Here is a 21,153-nt window from a genome sequence, read left to right on the forward strand (position 1 = left end):
CAGCAGGAAATATGCCACAGCTGTCACTGTTACCGTGAGGTGAGAAATGTAACATGTTGGTCACACATTAACACACACACCTTCTGTCTCCTTTATCCTGCTCAGACAGATCGCTACAGTGTGTCTGCTGTACCTTTCTCTCGGCGGCACTGTCAGCTCGGGTAATTGACTCCTGCGGTCTCCGCTGAGCCGTCCACTATATGGCCTGTATGGCTCCACTCCCAATTACAGGCTACAGCTACCTGATGGGCCGAGGTGGATGGAGCTGGGGGGCGGGGTGGAGCGTGGGGGGGTTGAGTGCAGAATTATTAGTATGTGATGTGGAATGGTGCCTGAGATGAATATACACACTGGTTCACCGACGTATGAGTGCTCCACTGATGTACACCTCCCACTGTGTTGGTACTTACCCTGGGACTGTCATGTCCCAAAAGTATAATACGTATAATTGCAATTACTCTGAGGTACATACTCCAGCCCTGAAGGTGGCAGTGACGCGTCTAAAGTTTGTAATTTGCAAAACAGACGCAGAGGTTTCATTTAGCTTAGCACAAGATGTTTTCTGTTCTCACAGCACAATCTTCGTATAAAACATCCTGCTAGCATAGACACTGACGCGTCTAAAGTTTGTAATTTGCAAAACAGATGCAGAGGTTTCATTTAGCTTAGCTAAGATAAGATTTTTTTTAACGTTAGTGCTAACAGTCCTGGTACAGACACCAGAGCTAACGTTAGTGCTAACAGTCCTGTACAGTCATACAAAGGAAAACAAACTACTATCAAACATTGTTGTTTGATAGAAATTGATTAATGATGGTGATTAATTGAGATTAATTGCTAAGCCTGTGTGTAACAAGACCACATCCCACCACTAGTTGGCACACCAAGACTTCAGCCTTTTCAACCCCTCTGTCTTTCACAGCCAGGACACAGTGTTGAATCAGTCAGCCGTGTCTTTGCTGCACAGGTTGAATAAGGAAGATCGAACCTCTACTGTATCTCTTTCACTCAGGTTGTCTGCTGTGTGAGGCCACTGATTAAACTGGGTAGAAGGGCGTTTCTTTTTGGCCGTCAGGTGGAACACAGACAGTTGATGATAGGGCACCCATTGGTCAGTGGCAGCTTGTCAGAGATAACGACCGTCACTGTTACAGCTTTGTTTGCCAGAGGGAATGCCTGAGCAGTGAATGGGAGTCTGTGAGCAGGCTGCTCACTTGTCTGCTTCCTGTTAAATCGGTTGTGTCCTTTTAAAACGCTAAAGTAGTATTAATATTAACAATAATAATAATAAAAATAATAATATTAACAACAACAATAATAATAACAGTAGTAATAATAATAGGGGGCGCAAAGCCGATGGCAAATGAGTTTCAATAACCTTAGATTGTGCCAACGAATGTAACATAAGTGTAAGTGTAGAGAATCACTTTTCAGCTTAGGGCAAAGGTCCCCCTAGTGGTCACTAGGAGGATACCAGTATATGTACTGGTATCAGGCCTAAGTAGTGATGGTCCGACCATGGTCCGTACACCACAACATATGTATAGTCGTAATAATAATGCTAATAGGAAGAAGAAGTAGTAGAAGAAGAAGATTCATGGAATGAACAAAATCTACATTAAGCACAAAATGCAAAAACGACTTGATGCCACAGGGAACTAATGTTTTCTCCCACTGTTGTTTTTTAAAAATATTCAGGAAGTTTCTCAGTAAAACACAAGCCTCTGGCGGCTGCAGTCCCACCACTACGAATCAAAAATGTGTGTGTGAGCAGCAGTAGACTTCCCATTCAGTCACAACAAATGGTAAAATGGAAGCGAACAATATTTAACTGAAGTGAAGCGTACAGCCATATCACACCATCAGAAAATGGAGGAATAGAAACAGTTACCGTTGGCTATTATGATTACGGCGTGATACATGTCCACCGTGGCCGGCAGTATCAATGTGTGAATTCCTGCACTGGGCCATAAATCCAAGGCCACAGTAGAGTCTGGAGTCACTCCTTATATCGAGAATAAAAACAGTCGCTGGCTTCGTTCTTCGCCTCTAAAACCCAAGCTCTGATTCACGAAACGACATTCTCTGTGAGGCCCGGAGATAAGTCAGGAAAAATGAGAGAGATTAAATAGCCAATCATTTTAGCTGACAACATATGTGAGCCATTGATTGCAATGGAGGTTATTACCTCTCGCTGAGCCATTATCAACCTGTATCAGCTAGGGTGAGGGAGAGAGAGAGAGAGAGAGAGAGAGAGAGAGAGAGAGAGATTCCTTTATGTTCAATATACACTATAGCAGAAAGTAAGAATTATTTATTTATCACAATTAATTATGATTATATAACCGCAAGGAATCATGGGTAATCGTGAGATAAATCTACAGCTGCAATGTTGTTGATCAATGTATTTGAACTGCTGCAGTTCAAATACATTCTACTGTATATAAACTGATGAAACTATAAATGTACAATAATATATATTTGATAAATGGAACGGTCTTTAACGTTTTTGAAAGAAAAAAAGATTGCAGACTAATCTTTACTCTCTCGTGTGACTAATCAGATTACATTTTTGGATCACTTGACTGCTCTTTTTATGATTTGACTGATGAAGAGGTCAGTCCATAGAACCGTCCAGAACATGGAGGAGGAGAGGAACAGCCCGTCTGGAGACATTTGCTGAACTCTCCACGTTAAATAAAAGATCTAACAACAATTACTCTGTCATCACTTTTTTATCTCACGTTAACGTTTCACCGGACAGAAACCCTATTACTGCAGCCTGACGTCTGACGGGTCTGAGAACACTCACCAACCTGCTCATTAGGTTATGGAAGCTTTAAGATTACAAAGTGCACAAGGTATTCTGCTTTTTAACAACTTTTTTTCATAATCCTATAATCAGAAACACAGTTATAATGAAGGTTATCTGTGAGATTTTAAAACCTCAAGTGAGATGATTTGTCCCGAGGAACAGATTATTTAAAGAAAAAAAACCACAAGTATATTCAGAGAAATTCAAGGTTCTATCAGCAATTAGCCAGTTTGCAAACACAATGATTGCTTTAACTCGACCGTCGTCGAAACTTTATTTTGCCTGCCTTCTCTTTGTTGAGTTTGTTTGGACTGTGTGCTGCTGGGAGTTAGCAGCTGAAGACATGTTGGTACACGTTTTTTTGTGTGCAGTCATTCTGTCGTGTGATTTTTGCTTAACTCGGAGTCACCACTGTGCCCGGAGCAAGATTTAGGCCTGCATTATTTTTGATCAGTGTCACAGGAGGAAACAAGGAAACTCTTCCTCTTCCCTAACGTGTCAGAGACAAATCCACAGACATCGGTGTCGCTACACTTTCCTCCACATAAGAAGTGTGTAACGACTAAGAAGAGCAGTTTTGCAAAGCTTGCGTTCTGAGTAGCTGGTGGACAGCAAACATAACACGTACAGTAAACTGCCTTCACTGTGTGGGGACGGTGCCACGCTCAGAGGACCTCAGTGGCAACTCCTTAGCTCCCCCTGCAGGAGTGGAAGTTCTATGTTTATAGTTTTATTGTTTTTAAAGAGCAACACCTGCACGTGTTGCACCAAGCAATTAACTATGGTGCAAATTAGTGATACATTTTAATTAAAGCTGACGTGGCTAACCTCGGTGGGTTTTTTTCCCCCATTACCTCGGGGCCATAAAAGCCCACGTAAGACACATTTATAGCATTTATACTTCACTTGGTGGCGACACTGATGACACCATTAAAATAAAATAGAAATATTGACCCAATCAACAACCACTACATCACGCTTATTGCAGCTCACTGAAAAGCCTCGCTCCATCCTCCGCCTACTCTGTTCTTCACGGCGCCGCCCGTCCCGTGGGCACCGTACGAGGACTTTTTATTCCTCGACCGTGATTCTTGTCAGAACCGGGGGCAAAATAGATCACCGTTAAGAAGAGGTGGCGACAGACTCATCTGCCCTCTTCTGACAGTTAGTACGTGATGCATCACTGCTGTCACGGTCAACCCTGCACCCGGTGTTACATGTGTGTCTCCATGGCTTTATGGTGGAGCACAACGCCTGTGGCACCTGGACACTGACACTGACACTGCTAGGAATGAGCTGAGGTAAAAACTACAGTCGAAAAACTGAAATGAAAAAAAAAACAAACAATCTATGTGGGAAAAATTAGGGCTTTTGAAAAAATGTAATCTTGATAGATTAATTTATCATGATTAATTGTGATTGAGATAAATTACCATTTGTAAAAAGATAATTTGTAGAAATAAAAGCAACCTTTTTAGATTATTTCTTCCCCACAGTGTGTACAAATAACAAATGTGTATCGACTGCATGATAGAGCAACAATATGGATAAGAATGAATGAAAACTAATGTCGGCAGCAAATAAAACATGATTTAACAATATGAATAAAGTCAAAATGTCTTGTTTAGAAAATGGGCTGCACAAAAATATAAAATACAAAAGTAAAAGATACATCTGACGCCATACACACTATTACCATTAGAGGCCAGTGTTAAGCCTGTCTGAATCACCTGATCCGGCAGTGTGGGGGTTTCCACATTACTTTTGCCAAATACGTGGCTTTTCTTTCACTTCCACTTTGGTGATGCCAACGCTTCAGTGAACATCTTCAGTTTTCAACCACCATAACCTTTACATCCACCTCGACAGGCACAAAGAGAAACCTCCAGGCAGCCTTCTGGCACTGCTCCACTACCTCAATATCGAGCACCTATTAAGCGAGACCAGAAGTTCCTCTGGTCTCAATGTGGTGATTGCAGTACGGTCCAGAAAGTTTGAACTGCCTTCTGTTTGTGGAGCACTAAACCATCGCACAACTGTGGGATCATAGCAGTACTTTCTACACTCTCAGAGCCCCATGCTTGGCTAATTACTTCTCAATATTGTCTACACCCAGGAGAAGGTCAGGCCTGTATGCCAGCATGCTTAGACAAATGGGAACTCCACATCCAGAACAACAAAACCCTACTTTATTTTACGCACTTCTATCAAAAAGAGTTTATTGCGATTTTTTTTTTGTTTGTTTGTTTTTTTGCAAGGATTCACATTAAAGTGGTGTTCAAGTACATAACACAGTTAAATGTTTGCACATAAATATTTACTCTTGGCTGCTGCCTGTGAACTGTTCAGCTGCAAAACTGACCTGAGACCAAGGCACTACATTAGAAAAACAGTTGGAGCACAGCCAGAAAACACACGGGTTTCAACTCCCACACAATCAGCTCACGGGCGAAAATGAATCATTTAAATCAATGAAGCTCGTTTAGGTTTATGAATGTATCAATATACAGTATATATATATATATATATATATATGAGAACTTTAAATCATTTACCTACCTTAATCAACCTCTATAGCTGAAACAAAATGACGAAGCCGTAGCCGTCTCCTGGACTTCATGAAGGTGATGAAAGCTTTAGCCTTTTTGCCTCTGTGTCTGTGGAGAACAAAAGTACGATAAAGAAAATGTCAGTAATAATCCCAAATCCTGTATTGTCTCTATGCATTTTCTCTTTTTTGGATAAATACAAATTTCTGCCCAGTAAAGGACAGTGTTTCGTTTGCATGATTTTAGTATTTTGGTGCTAATACCTCGAAGCCGAAGCAACGTATACTGCCCAAAAACACACAGGTGTGAGATAATCACAAGACTATCTTCTGTTATTGTCCTGCATTTGTGGCACTACGTAAACAGATTTGCAGATGACGGTGTTTAAACCATCTGGACGCTGGAGAAAGACATATGGACCCCACATTAACCTGGAGGACAAAACTAATGAGATGACCTTGTCCTACAACAGTCTTCACATTCATTCTTAAATTTTTAAAATGGATTTGCAATTCAGAGAAATCCAAAAAAAAAAAAAAGACAGAATAACTGTCCACTCAAAGACAGTAAGAAAGAAAGTAACATAAGCCCTAAAAAAATTGCAAGTGTTAAGATGTGCAAACATCAATGAAGACATTCATTAAATCAGTAAACAAACTGTTGCAGCCACATCAGTGGAGCAGGCAACAAAAGACAAAGCTATGAAAATGAAAGGTTCCAAACAAACTGCATCACAGCATATGCTGCAGTAGTGACCGGTCATGTGTAGCACAACAGGCGGAACACTACAACACTACACTGAACCTGTCAGTGCCTACTACAATAGAACACCATCAGGAACGGTTCTATCTGAGGGGAAATCCCATTAACAGTACTAAAAACTACACTAAATGTATGTTCACGTCAGGTACACACAGAGTGCAGTACACAGAAGCTGGCAGTGTCTCTGAGAGAAGCTACAAAGGTCAACAGCCCACGAGTGTGTGTGTGTGTGTGTGTGAAAATCCTGTGGGTGTGTTGGTTCACTGTGAAGACATGTGTGTTCTCTAACCTTTCCAGTTTTTTTGCTTAGGGCTTACAGGAAATGTCATGTTCCTTATAAAAAGTGAACATTTTCCATCTAGAATTACTGTCATTCTCGATGACTCTACCCTGCAAAGCAGTCTGGGTAAACGATGAACATCTGAAATATACAAGGACTTATGCCAGTATAAATATACTGTATATATATATAGATAAACATACATTTACATTTCTATACATATATGCAAATATATACACATGTAGCCATGTATATCAATATGCATACACAGTATACAAAAAAATGTATATTGTATACATACAGTACATATACAAATATATACATATATTTGCATATACCTAATACTGAGAATGAAGAGTTCTTTATATGGTAGCTTAGAGCCAAAGGAATATTTCCCTGACGTGTCGTCCTTGATACTTTTGCCAAAGGAGCGTCATTGCAAACAGTTCTTAATTAACAACAAACAGTAATTTAATGATCAAGCACAATTAGCGATCAAGGCCAATGGAGTACTCAATTAATTTTAGGCGTCTTTTGACTCAGTGTTGGGAACATTGTTCTGTAGGCAATAATTTTGGCAGGTAGTTAAGAGAACGTCTCATTAATAAATTTGCCAATTTGTCAACGCGAGATCCAAGTGCAGCAGATCTGCTGGATGGTTTGTATCTACAAATGAGACAAGAACAAGTGTGATACGAAAGGGTCCTCACAACAGAACGATTATCAAGCCCTCATTCTCCAGCCCTGCAGGCATCCCCCCTGTGGCTGAACAGACTCACTGCACAGACTTCACACAAACAAAGTTTTCTAAGTGCCTTCATATAAAAAAAAACCCTTCAGACTATTTATTTCCTCTGTGTCTTTCATAATACCATCGAGAGACACTTCCTTTATGAGACTGTTGGGTAACTCTCTTAAGGCCGTACACTCACCCACACCATCTCACCCACTGTGTCTGCTGTTTGCCAGTTTCTGACTTTGAGGGACACAGATGAGTTGAGAGTTCCAACACATCAGAGGAAGATGTTAAAACTCAGCGTTCCTCCCATGGTGTTTCGCAGAAAAAAAAAGGAAAGAAAACTTTTAAATATAAAGTCATGGTTTTTCATAAACTGATTGACTGAAAGGAATTGGGTTTAAATGTTTCAAATGAAGGTAATTTAACTGAGTATCATGGAAATGAAGCTGCAGCTCATATTCCTATTTTATAAACGGTGAGTGAAAGATTCCTTCAGTGTCAATCTGCATTTCATCATACCTGGTAGTCACTAAAGTTCTCACCTTATCATCATGTGAACTGAGTCTCTGTTGAAGCTGATGTGTTTTTATAACCTTTACTTTTTATAGAGTCTGTTCCAACTTGACCTTATTTTTTCAGCACTAATATTTGTTGCAGGTTGAGTGGACCTGAATGCAGAATAGACAAAGTGGAACAGCCAATAGGAATAACTGATCTGTCTCAGCTTGGGGAAACAAGTTTTTCATCATTATTGATAGGTTTTTTTTTTTTTCAAATTATGATAAAAAAAATGAATCATTTATTTTAATAATTATTATTGTATGAAAAATGCTTTTTATGCCAATCAGAATTTCACACAATCAGGGAGAATGAAGTGAAAAATCTGTTTCTAATCACTAAAATGACAATTACAAAAAGTCTAAAAATTTTTAGTCATGAATGTTATTTCCTTTTTATAACAAAAATAATTACAAAAAGTCTAAAAATTTTTAGTCACGAATGTTATTTCCTTTTTATAACAAAATAAAATTAAAAAAAAACAAAAAACGATCACTCAAAACCGCCTGAACTGGTGTCGACTTAACCAATTACATTCTTTCTCAAATCTTACTGAAACATGGAAATTTCGATGAAAACAAAACTCAGTAGCAACTCGGAGGATAACGTTCCATCTCGGAGAGCTTCTCCGTCCATTACACGATGACTTTGCATAACAACAACAGTCCATTATTATTCTGTGTCCACAGCCCCGTCTTAGCCCAACCAAGACACGATCAAATCGCTCTTAAAGCAAGGACGGAGAAGGGTAAAGGAGGTGACAGCTGGTACGAGGAGACCCTGTGAAGAGAGATAAAAGGGAAAAGTAAAGTGTTCAACGCTCTCTTTGGGTTAATTGCGTTTGACATCTATCATTGCCTCTCGCATTTCTCCTCTGAGTACGCTCTCCGTAAGATGGGACGGAGTGTGGCGCCGAGTGCAGATGAAGAAGGAATTTTTTTTTTGATTCAGCTGTGTATGTGTCAGAGAAAAAAAAATGTAAAAAAAAGTTTTCCTTTGATCAAGATAAATGTTCAGGAGATGCAGCTTTTCTTTTGGTCTGTAGAGGGATTCATGTGTGTGTGTGTGTGTAGGAGGATACATTAATATTTGAAGTTCTACAGTGGGTGGTAGAAAGTCAAACATCTTGCTACAGGAGTCTCTATTGTCTGTACAGTATGTTAATTTAATAACCGTGTTTGATTATAACTGTTTACACCACTCTGCCTGGCTACGACACTGCTAAGCTAACACCTAGCTTTTGCAAATACTTTAAAAAATAAAATGAGATTTCATGAGATATCAGACCAATAGCAATCCTGAGAATCGGATCGAGCACAATAATCATCAGCAGATGTCACGAATAGACAACGTGTCGTGATATATTTTTCTAAGCTTGAACTCTCATCACACACAGTGTTGGGCCTTAAATGCATCAGTGTAAATATCCAATGTCAACACATTTAGTTAAGTCTGGACCTGATTAAGAACAGCGGTCAGATCAACCTTCATTCTCTCCAACAGAAGCTTCTGTTTGACATTTATCTTTGTGCAGTTCCAGAATTGTTTCCTTAAAAAAAAAAAAGAGGCAAAGTTCACAAGCAAACACTCGTTCATTGTTCCCTGAAAAAAATCACTGAGTCCAGACAGACATTGTAGAGCACAGCTAAACTGCAAAAGAGGCAGTGGCAGTGAGAGGCCAAAGAAGCAGGTCCACAGTGAGATCCAGGAGGAAACAAACTAGAATGGAGCGGCGGCCAGAACAGAACAGAACAGAACAGAACAGAGGAGAACAGCAGGGTTAAGTAAATGCCAGTCTGCATTTATCTACATTGACAAAGAGGAAATGTTGGAAATTGTGGTTCTTAGAAGTAGGGAGTGCACTTATTTTTACAGCTACAGTTTGCAACAGACCAATGGTTCCCAAAGTGGGGGGCGAGTCCCCAGGGCTCACTGAGCTATTACAGTTAATTAAGTTATGCTGATCCCAGCAAATTATTTCTCAAGATTGACTTCTTTTTTGAGACATGGAAAATAAACATTCTATTAAATGTTTTATACAACATAAGGGGCGGGTTTCATTTTGAATTCTTTTTGTTTTCCTTTTATGCTCCCTTCCCTTAAAAAAAAAAGATTTCTCTGCATTAAAAACATTCATGAAACAACCCAGCAATCAATGTCAGGCAACGGAGCAAAACGGCAATCCTCCAATTACAACCCTGATCCATAAACCACTTGTCAAAAAACTTCCAAGACACTTGCAGAGGTGTCGGATTTTTAATGACTAGAAGATAGTGAGACACGTCTCTCCGGAGTCTCCAACAGCTTTGACAAGTTTTATCATATCTTCCCGGAGCGTGCAGCCGTGTCACCTTTTATTTGATTAAGTCATTCCAGCCTGAAAAAAACATAAATGACATTTTTGAAATACTTTCGAAGCAGATATCAAATGTTTAATGGAACGTGAACGTTGAAATAAGTGAAGTTTTGCAACAGGAATCTGCCAGAACATTTGACAAGCCCTTGAGTTCAGTCGTCCAATCCACTTTTATCAGATAAGAGATCTCAGCAGTTAGAGCGTAGAAATGAGACGTCTCTCATCCGTCTCTGTCATATGTTCGCATTATTTTTTCATTTAATCAGTGTCTTCACATCAATTTATTTCTTGAAGTTGCTTCTTTAGAATTCTGTCAGCAGTGTGTGAGATAAGCCTGTGTCATGGTACCCATTTCTGGCATCAAAATGATGCTTGAACAGCTGGATGTCGGTGTTTACCACAAACACCTGCTTCATTCAGTTAAGGAGCAATTATTCTAATGTCCCTGTGATGTATTTTCAGTCTGACTCGTTCAAACTGGCCATGATGCAGAGCTGCCTTGGCTGGAACTGACCACAGATCTGATTCCTCACGGTGAGTTCATGAAGCCTTAATTCTGTTCTGACAGAGAAGATCGTATATACAAACAGGGCATTAGACAGATCATTGAAGCCCTCTCCTCAGCTGTCTACTGGGTTCATCTCTCAGCCACTCAGTGGCAGTGAGCCCATACATTCCACTGTGTCACGGCTTCTGAGCTGTGCATTCCTGAACCCTATCAATTTCTTACTCATTGGCCCACGCTTTCATTCATTCCTCCCTGTCTGACTTCTCACCGGAGTTCATTTGCGTCACCGAATCACTCACTATTCCACGCAGTAATATGACAAGAAGCTGCAGGCTGGTGCCACTCATTCAGCAGAAACTACAGCGTGTTACACTCAGCCTCTTTCCTGTAAGTGTGTCATGAATTAGTCAGCTAAGAATAAAGTCAGTTTTGAGAAAAGAAAAGAAATAAAAAAAACATAAAGTCAGTTTTGAGAAAAGAAAAGAACAAAATAAAAAAAAAACTGAGTTTTTTGTCATTTCAGTTAAAGGTCATTCATATAAGTGAAATGACAGAGAAATAACAGAATGACAAATGTCTTCAGCCTGAATGCTAGGGCTGTCAAAATGAACAGGTTAACTGTAATAATAATAATAATAATAATAATAATAATAATGTTCTTTTACTTTTCAAATAATAAAATAACTTAAAAACATTTATTCTAATACAGTACTGAATTTAGAAATATTAAGGACGAATATATATATATATATTATATATATATATATATACACACATATATATTATTAATAATAATATTTAAATCCTGTGCAGTACATTTCACAGGTTTCACAGTAAAATGATCCCAGCACTGTAGGTACTAGGTTCATTTAGACGTTATAATTTAGCAAACAATGGCTAATGGGCTCTCCGAGTGACACTGAATGGCTTCTGATATGACCACTCTTCCGGGAATGAACACTCTCCTCATCCATCCACAGAACTGTCCATTAGAGACGTCAGGTAATAGGAACAGTGTTCCTTCACAATGGACATCAGGCAAAAATGGATGTTTCCAATGACAGTGTGGCTCAGGAGGTGGTCTTAGGTTGACTCAGTTATAGTCAGAGCAAAATACAAGTTGTAGAGTCTAAAGAAAAACAACCCCAACCTTTTACATAGTTTTAAAAATCTAATTATATATAGACATATATATATAAAATATATGTACATATATACATTCATTTGTACATATATACACATATATAGATAAGGATATCCATATACATACCTACATATATGTACACACAATATGTGAACACACAAAACAGGCCCCATGTAGGGCAGATGCTACAGCCCCACAGACTCAAAAGTCCAAAAAAAATGACTCATGACTGTTTTGTTTTTTCCCCACTTCTTTCTAGCGTTGTGTGGAGTTTGAATGACTGAAATTGTTTCTGCTTAGACAAATTAATTGTCATCGTTTACAGTTGTAACATTTGATGTATGGTTTCAATAAATCCCGACTTGCCCACAAGCATATTCCACTTCTGCCTGAAAATGAGATTGTTAGAGCACTGCCTCTCTGTTGCTACAGTGACAAATGTTCCAACTCATTTCTGCTCAAAGTGAAATTGGATTAGTGCTGGCATGTGGATCAAAAACACCTTGTCATACAGCGTAGGGATGGGACACATCCAGTGGAGGCTGAGCGTGCTGTAGTGTTGGTTTTGGGGGTAAAAAAAAATATACCAGTCACATGAAAGTACTGGGATGAGAAAAGGACCGAGGCCATGAATTCCACAGTATTACACTGTGGCTTTGTCATTCATTAAATAATTACTTTCTTCATTCATTGAATTAATTCAACCATTTCACTCCAGTGAGGGAGCAGCAGAGGAAACACAGTAGTCAGAGGACACAGAGATCTACGGCACACTGCTGTTTCAAGGGTAATCATATTTTCTTTAGTTGTACAGAGCCAGGGAATGTTTTATCACTCCATAACCTTTTTACTGGTCTCTTTAGAGCGCCATCGTATCTCACCTTTGAAAACTATGTTGTGCCTACAGCGCGTGCAGTGACAGGGGCGGGGAAGTATTTCTCCAGCACGTCAGTAATGCACTCTCCCCCTGCAGTTTATACTGGAACGACTCATCTCTTACTTTGAAATTCGTATTAAAAAGTCGATTAATATTTAAAGAACTTTGGCAAAACGTCCATATAATAAATCACCCAGCTGCCTTTCATAAGCTGCATGATCTCAATAACAGGCCACAGCCGCCGCTGCTGCTGCTGCTGCTGCTGCTGCTGCTGCTGCAGGGTGGTCGGCTACATGCAGCTTTGAAAATGCTAATGGTTGTTGAAGCCGTCGTAATTGTTATCGTACCAATCCTGCAATCACTGATCGGTGACCTTTAACCTGAGTAGGTTGTGGAGGTAAATACGTTCCAAAAATAACACCTGGTCACACAGTGGTGCAGAACTGAGAAAGAACCTTTTAGAGATAGATAAGCAGACAGACAGACAGACAGGCAGACAGGCAGACAGACAGACAGACAGACAGACAGACCTTGGTCTGATATGAATCCAGTGCTGTGTAAAAGATACCTAAAAAATACAAAACAACAAATTTACCAACATAATTGTTAAATAAACCATATACTATTTTTGATTCCTCGTCTGACTTCTACGTTCTGACCAACAGACAAAGTTCTCCAGGTATTTTGTCTCTACAGGAGGAGTGAAGATTTGTTTTGATAAACAGTTCAGGACTCCACCACCAGGACGTCCGTTTCACCACAGTCTTTATGGTATACAGAACAGATAGTCTGGACAGTTCTTGACTTCTGTTTCCTTTCGCGTTTGTGCTGTAGACTTGTAAAACCCTGATCTCTCAGTATTATGTTTTTAATTAAATGCTGACTCTACTGGGATTGATTTAAAGATATTTATTTATTTTTTTATTTTAGTGGCCTGGCTCAAACTCAGAGAAACCTTTTCTCTAATGATGGTCATTCACACCCTGACTCTGGTGAAATTAAAATCCTGAAAATGTGTTTGGGTGAATGATCAGCGTGATTCGTCTTGAACAACTCTACTCAAGTATTCATTGCATAGAATCCAAATACCTGGAGTTTTCCATCAGTAAATCAGAAACGGAGAAGCCTCTCGGATGAGCGAAGCTGCCATTAAGCTGCCGACTTCAGAGGACGGAGACGACCGGGATGACTAACTGTTGACCTTCACAGATATTGTTGGACAGATTTTTTTCTTTTAATACGTCTGATATAACCTGTGGTTCATATAATTTCAGCAATCTTGTCTCAGTGCCCTCTCACGCCCTGCATTAATGCAGATCTAGACAGGCTGTCACAGTCCTGTATAATAAATGCCAGGGAGCACGGACTGTGTAAGTCACTCTGCAGCTTCAAAATTCTAACAACGGATTTTGCTCAAATTAGCTAACAACGCGACATCAGTTACACATATGTCCATACTGTATATCTGTTAGCAGTACACACTGTGCGATGTAAATTCAAGCTCCTTTCTGTTAATCCCACCCCTCACATTCTAAAGACTTGTCCTGTGATAATCCAGTGATGCCTGAATTATATTCTATAGAGTAACATAATGATACAGAGGCTTTCTCAGGTGAGGAAGTTATCGTGAGTTCATCAGTGGATAGAAAGTCATTTGGAGATAAAGACTCGGGTGAAATCATCCTCGCATGAATAAGAGATCAGCAGGTCAAGAAGAGTCACGTTTTTTTTTTTTTTTTCAATTCAAATTCAGAAAGGCCTTTGTCTTTTCAATTCCTTATGTTTTATGCATTACCTTTTTAAATGCCTATTTATATTTAAATATACATATATATATTGTACCTGTTCACCGCATCAGTCAAGATTTTGCTAAACCAGTGACGGTTGCTGGTCAGTGAACCTTATTTTTGGCCCTGGTCACTGAGGTACATGCTTGAAGCTTGAAGTGTCAATAAATCTGCACCAATCAGCCGGTTAGAACAATTTCCCCCAGATATTTCTAGAGGGTACCACCAGTAATATACCTACCATAGATTGAGAACCAGATACATATACCTTCCATATATCAGCACAAGCAAGTAAAAGTACATCTACGAGTTATTCCTAGTATGCAGTATTTAAATATAAAACAGTGAGACAGGAATACTGTAACATTTACTTTCTGTACTTTCTCAGGGAAAAGGTTTCAAATTTCCACTGCTCTCTCAGGTGGCCTGTCCAGTAAATTACTCTGGTGTGTCCACACTATTGCAGGCGTTCCAATCAAGTGTGCAATACTTAACATTAACTCCCAGTGCGTTTCAGGCCTTGGAGAGCCAGCACAAAATACCTTCTTGTTCTTGGAAGCAGTGACTGTGACTGATAAAAAGCTTTTCCAGCTTGAAGTGCCTCGGCCTTTGCATCAAAACCCAGTCTCCTCCCAGAGGAATCTCCGCCGTTTGAAGGGAGAGAGGCACGGCTTGTCAATGGTGTCACATTGCATTTTCTCTCAGATGCTGAGCCAAGGCCGATGCCACCGACTCAACCTGAAAAAAAAAGTTGAAATTAGTTAGTGTTCTTTGTATTTGGGGGTAAAAAAGTAGCCTTCAACTATGAAGTACACTCATTTTTGCAGAGGTTTTTTTTTTTCATACCTTTTCTTACGGACAAAAGGTATAAATATTTCAGAAGTGTACGTTAAGTGGTCGTACTCATTCAGACTAGTTGCAGTACATGTAACGACAGGCGACAAGAAGTAGATGTTGACACTGCTTCATGTAAAGGAATAGAGACTAAATGCTATGTTGTTATTTAAATATTTACACAGCAGAGCTAGTTCTTACAGCACAGTTCAGGTTAAAAATGAACACCAGACGTATACAATACCTTATTACGTTATGTTAATGCTAAAACATGAAATTTTCCATTAGACTTTATGCATGAGCTAAAACAGGTGTCAAACATATGGCCGGCGGACCAAAACCGGTCCACTTGATGAATGTTGAAAGTGAAAAAATGCACAAACACATCATGTTAGTGATGAATGAATTTTTGTTGTTGTTATACTGGTCCAGCCCACTTAATATCTAACCAGGCTGTATGTGGCCCTAGCACCAAAATGAGTTTTACACCCCGATCTGCAACATCTGTAACATAAAGCCCACGGGGAAAAGTAAAAAAAAAAAAAATATAAATATATATATATATAAAGGTCTTGTACATCAGCCACAGGCTGGACTGATAATACGGCTTGTAAATAACCATAAAAAAAAGTCCATGTCAGTGGACCTCAGATTACAAATATGCATTTGATAGGACAAAACATGGACATGTGTGTGTGTGTGTGTGTGTACTCTTCACTGAGAGGCTAATTATAATGTAAACTTTGGCTTTTGGCCATCACACTCTATTCTGGGGAACTGGACTTCATCATATTGCTTCGCTCAACACAGCAGTGGCTAATGGATTGGCCAGACTAATAAATTACATTACTAATCAATGTTTGCTCATGAAAGCATGTTGTGGACATTTCCGTGGTTACAGGAGTCGACCTGCATCCAAACACTCAACAAAAAGACCGAGCAAAAAAAAAAAAGACAGCCGGAGCACAGAGAAAGGGAATAGATGTTGGATCGTGTGTGGAAGAAAACGATGTCAATGAAACGGTAGCAGTGGGGACATTACTTATTTAATGATGCAATACTAATGGATAAGAGATGAGTCTGACATTTGAGCAAAGCTGAGTGACCTGTAAACACCGGGGAAAGTGTTCGATGGTTTGCGTTTGTACAGAGTCATGCTGTGATGACAGGCAGCCACTAAAAGAATAAGTGTTAAAACTAAATTAGTTTTTGGAAATTGCGTGTGTAAAACCCACAATCTTTGACTAATACACTAATATTTCGCCCCGCTCTCCTCACAGCGCTCGCTCAGTTTGTGATACAGTATATCTCGGTTTTCCTTAATAATTATAAAAGTCAATATGCTCCACTTTATCTTGTTAATAGAATTTCAATATAATGTTGACAATGTGAACATTTAATTATCTCCAGTACAAGGTTTGCTTTTTTTTCCTGTGGTAGATATGGAAGTTAATTCAGTTTAAAATATAAAGTTTTTTAGTTTAGTTATTAATGTAAAATGAGTCAAACAGGCTTAAAGAGGACATATAAAAGTAATAAGTACTGTTACTTTACTGTTACATATAAAAGTAATAAGTACTGTTACTTTTATGACATACATTAGTTGAATCATGGTAGTTGAGCAGTAACTTCAAATTAAGATGAGATTGAAATTGGACTGGACCAGACCAGAACAGGCTAGGCTAGGCTAGGCTAGGCTAAATTAGTTAGATCTCTGGTAAAGTTAACCTGAACCTCTAAAACACTGCTAAAGTATCAGTAAGTTACTTTCTCAAACTACACAGTCAACTGTACTCTGTGTACTGTCAGGAATATTTTAGTTTCCCAAATACGAACACCCAACATACAGGATTAGGCTAATGTTTATTTTCAGTATAATTGATCAATTTTGACAGTAAAGTCAAAGTTTCACAAGGACTTGAGGAAACTGTGGTCATGTACAAGGTTCCTCATAAAGTTTCCTTTTATGGCTTTGGACACCTGTCAACAACATCTCTCTTTTTTAAGCGCACTAGTTTAGACGCGTCTCCGAGTGCAGCGAGATAGCATCGTTCGGCAGCACAGGATTATAGCTCTTTACCATTCTTTCCCTCGACTCCCCAAGACTTTAATCAATTATTAATTTCCCTTGTGGTCTGAGTAAAGGCTTCATGCGGTGAATTTAAACTGCCAGGATCAGAGGATTGGACTGTCACTTCTTCATATGAGAAAGAATACAGAATGTACAGCTTTCATCCCAGCAATCAACCCAAATACACCTTGGACAAGCATCGCAATATAGCACTGAGGGATGGCTTCAGAGAAGAGGTGAGGAAAACATGACAGAGGAGAATCACAGGCTGACAGGAGAAATGCTGGAGGGGGGGGGGATGGAGGGGGCAGTAAAAAGGAAATTTTTAATGCAATGGAGAATAAGTATGATTTTATTGCTGTGTACAATATAATCCTCTGGGATCCTCACACACTATATACTATATACGACTATATGTGTAAAAAGACTGTAAGAAGGCCATATATGTTTGTCTTGGAATTATAGTTTTCAAAGCAGGGGTGTCAAACATATGGCCCACCGGCCAAAACTTCCCCACTAAGAGGTTCAATCTGGCCCATTTGAAGAATTTTAAAAATTGCTTAAAAAATTGCTGCCTTTTAAAATTATAGACATCCGTATGTGATTAATTTGTATTTAAATTTAAAAAAAGTGTATTCAAGCCAGACATATCAAATGCAACAAATCCCATCTTGTCTGTAGAGCAAATTAGTCCAATCAGCTCGCTGAATATTCCACTGGAATGTTAATATTTACGTTGAACATAAATACTCAAATAGCGAACTTCCTTAAGCAAACGTGCAGTGGACCGTTCCTGCCTGCTAATCTTCCTATTCATTGATGTATTATTCATGGCTGTCATACCTGGAAATTGTTGCTGTTCAGTGTGCATTTTACATGAGTTGCCGTAGGCCATTATCTGGCACTTATAGAAATATGCATGCATCAAGGCTTTCAAATCATAAATATAAACCATCCCAGTAAAACTATCTTCCCTTTTTCCTGAGCCGATGGCAGAGCTTTTATGAACATTACGCAACAATCAGTTTCACTTAATTTGTTGTATTTTTTTTGTGGTAACTTATTTCATTTTTAAAGGGGCCTCAAAACCAGATGCAACGCTTTTATAATTGTGGCAGGTTCTCTTTCATGTTCGGTTAAAAAAATAAAATGTTTGCTTATGAAATCATTACATCTGTCTTTGAACCCTTTTGACTTGAAAACACTTGTCCATGAGACCCTGTCTCCAATCAATGCAATGAATCAAGAATTTTCTTTTCCCTGTGAGTTCAATCAAACTAAATGTGTCTGCATGGCTCTGCGAGACATTTAGTAATCATTCACTGTGGTGTTTGATTAATCATATATATAATGACTGGGTGGTTTTACTCTGTTGATTCCTGGGATAGCAGCAGTCCTGGTTTCTCAACCAGCAGAGATGCATCAGATGACAAGATGCAGGAGAGCCACCAAACAAATATTAAATATTTATCCCAATCTCTTTACGGCTGGGAAACAAAACCTAAGCGTTCAAAAATATCCATCCACTCATCCATCATTTAAACAGCTGTGTGCAGACATGAGCCTGACGTTACACTTCAAACAGATTAAAAACAACTGCTCACGCTTTTGTTCTCTCATTTATTCGTGGGTGCCTGCGTATTGACGAAGAAATTAACATGTTGCTAATCCCTACAGTGATCAAGACTGAAAAAACAACACTATTGTGTTTACTCTTTTATATTTCAAGAGGCCTCTGGAAAATCCAAGATAATTGAAAAAGGAACAAAAAGGAATGTGCCACCATTATGAATGACAATAAGGGTGAACTGAAATAGGGCTGTGACTCACTGTAAGATAAACAAATGCACCGAGAGGTCGTAAATAACATCCACCAGGAGAACAGGACGGATGCATTACATCAATTCACTTAAGGAAAATCAGAAAGTGCTGCTGTTTTTAAAGCATGGAAGAAAAACAAAAGCCTTTGTGTCTGAGATGAGGTTTATCAGGAACTGATACCAAGAACACAGACTTGAATGTTACAGTACTGTACATTTTACCTCATGGTACCTTATTGTTTCTTACTTGTCCTCACAGTGTGATCTGAGATATTTATGAAGCTGTACACAAGCAGAGCAGTGATCTGATTATTAGGTCATTCAACGCGCAACCCCCGACCAATGAGGAGAGAGGGATAAACCTCCATGCTTTGTTGGTCGGTTTTATTCCGTCAAATACCAGATGTCAGAGAAAACAGGATGCCCTTGGTGTTGCATTGTGATTGATGACGGCGACTCTGCGAAAGTAAATGTGTGTCTCTGAGACTGAGTGCAGTGGCCTCCATAAATCTGGGGACGGGGCGGGGGTGCATCCAAGGACTACCCCCTTGCATGTAGCCGTGTACAAAGCATCATTCTTAGATTTATGGCCTAAATGAGCAACGTTTACCCAGTCAGTGCTGAGCCCTCCTCAACTGACGACAAATTCATTCATTACACGCTGTAAAGGAGAGCTGCTACGTGGCTGTCGGTAAACAGCGGGATGGATTAATCGTGAAAAAACTTCCTTGAATTCCTCCTTATTTTCCATTTCATCTGTGAAACTGTTTCTGCCTGCAGACGCCACAGGACGTTTAATTGTACATGCAACGCCAACGAAATGTTTCATTTTACAGATCCATCCAGCCTGTCAATCCATCTGTGTTTCCTTCCATCTATCCATCTGCCCTCAAATTGAAAAGTAATTGGATGGGTGCGAGTGGCAGCTGACAAGGCTTGCTGGCAGATGTGACCAGGAAACAGAAGCACAATGAGCCCAATTGAAAATACTCTTGGTGGCTTTTTCTTTTTTTCTTTTCTTTTTTTTGCCACAGATGGACCCCTATATAAAGGGGAAATTAACGGATCAGAAAAAGGGGGGAAAAAACAGTTCCAATTCACAAATGGCTTCTTGCCTAAATGCAATTCAAAAATCAACAAGTCGCGCCCATTTGTCTGAAAATGGGAGTCTTTGACGCAGTGATGTGATATTTTTGCAGGTCGTCTCCACTCAATATCCACAGTCTGTATAACTGAACAACTGCTGTGTAAAATTATGCAGAAGATGAAAAATATAAATGTATTTTATTGTACTGTAAAATCATGTTTTGGAAAAATCTAAAGAGGTGGAAAATTACAATGTTTTGACAAAAGATCTTTCAATTGGCCAGAATAAGCCCTGGGCTGATTTTTGGTCCACAAGCCACATATTTGGATCTTCTGTACACCAGCTTTTTTGCATAAAGATTTCAGGTTTGAATTCTAGGCCAATATTTTACCCTAACCTAATCTGACTTCGATGTGTCTGCCTAGTGATTCCTCGAAACAGTACTTAAACACATTGGCACTTCTGAATATACTGTAATAAATAATAAACAGGATTGAAAGTGATCAATCTTTTTGCCAGAACTAAGAATCCAGACCTTTGTTTTTCTTTCTCAGCACATCCATCACGATCAATAATTTAAACACAAGATGTTTCCTCACACTTGTACTGAGGCAGTGGGCTTGCTACGAGTTCGATGGATGCATTCGTCTTCATGATATGTGCACATTAGTCCTGGTTTATTATATATGTTTTTACAGAAAAATCAGTCAGACAATTACAGCTACTGTATTCGCAGATCAGTGGATCCCTCACATCATCATGCAAGAAAAGTATCTTCCACTAAAGGGTTTCCCAGACTTTCTGACTCTAGATATTTTAAAATAAAAAAATCCCATGATGCACTGGATGGCAGAATCAAACGAAAGCTCACTTAGGTTAGCAGTTGTAAATCTTTGCAGGTTAGGGTTGAATTTTGAAAGCCACCTAGAGTGTTATGTGCCTTTCTGAAAAAGCACTACTTGAAAT

The 21,153-nt window shown here is 39.2% G+C and overlaps 1 protein-coding gene across 7 annotated transcripts in view; it reads right to left on the bottom strand.

Annotated features, from left to right (window-relative positions):
* ikzf2 (IKAROS family zinc finger 2) overlaps positions 1-21,153 on the bottom strand; it is an 84,274-nt gene that overhangs the window by 32,570 nt on the left and 30,551 nt on the right. For all 7 annotated transcript variants that reach the window (XM_025063641.1, XM_025063640.1, XM_025063639.1 and 4 more), the window contains exons 2-3: positions 14,918-15,113; positions 5,375-5,472 (exon numbers count right to left, since the gene is read on the bottom strand). The gene's annotated coding sequence lies outside the window, so the exon portion shown is untranslated. The remainder of the gene's footprint in view (positions 1-5,374; positions 5,473-14,917; positions 15,114-21,153) is intronic.

The sequence above is a fragment of the Cynoglossus semilaevis genome, chromosome 16 (genome assembly GCF_000523025.1).
Source record: "Cynoglossus semilaevis isolate Cse_v1.0 chromosome 16, Cse_v1.0, whole genome shotgun sequence".
Taxonomy (NCBI): Eukaryota; Metazoa; Chordata; class Actinopteri; order Pleuronectiformes; family Cynoglossidae; genus Cynoglossus; species Cynoglossus semilaevis.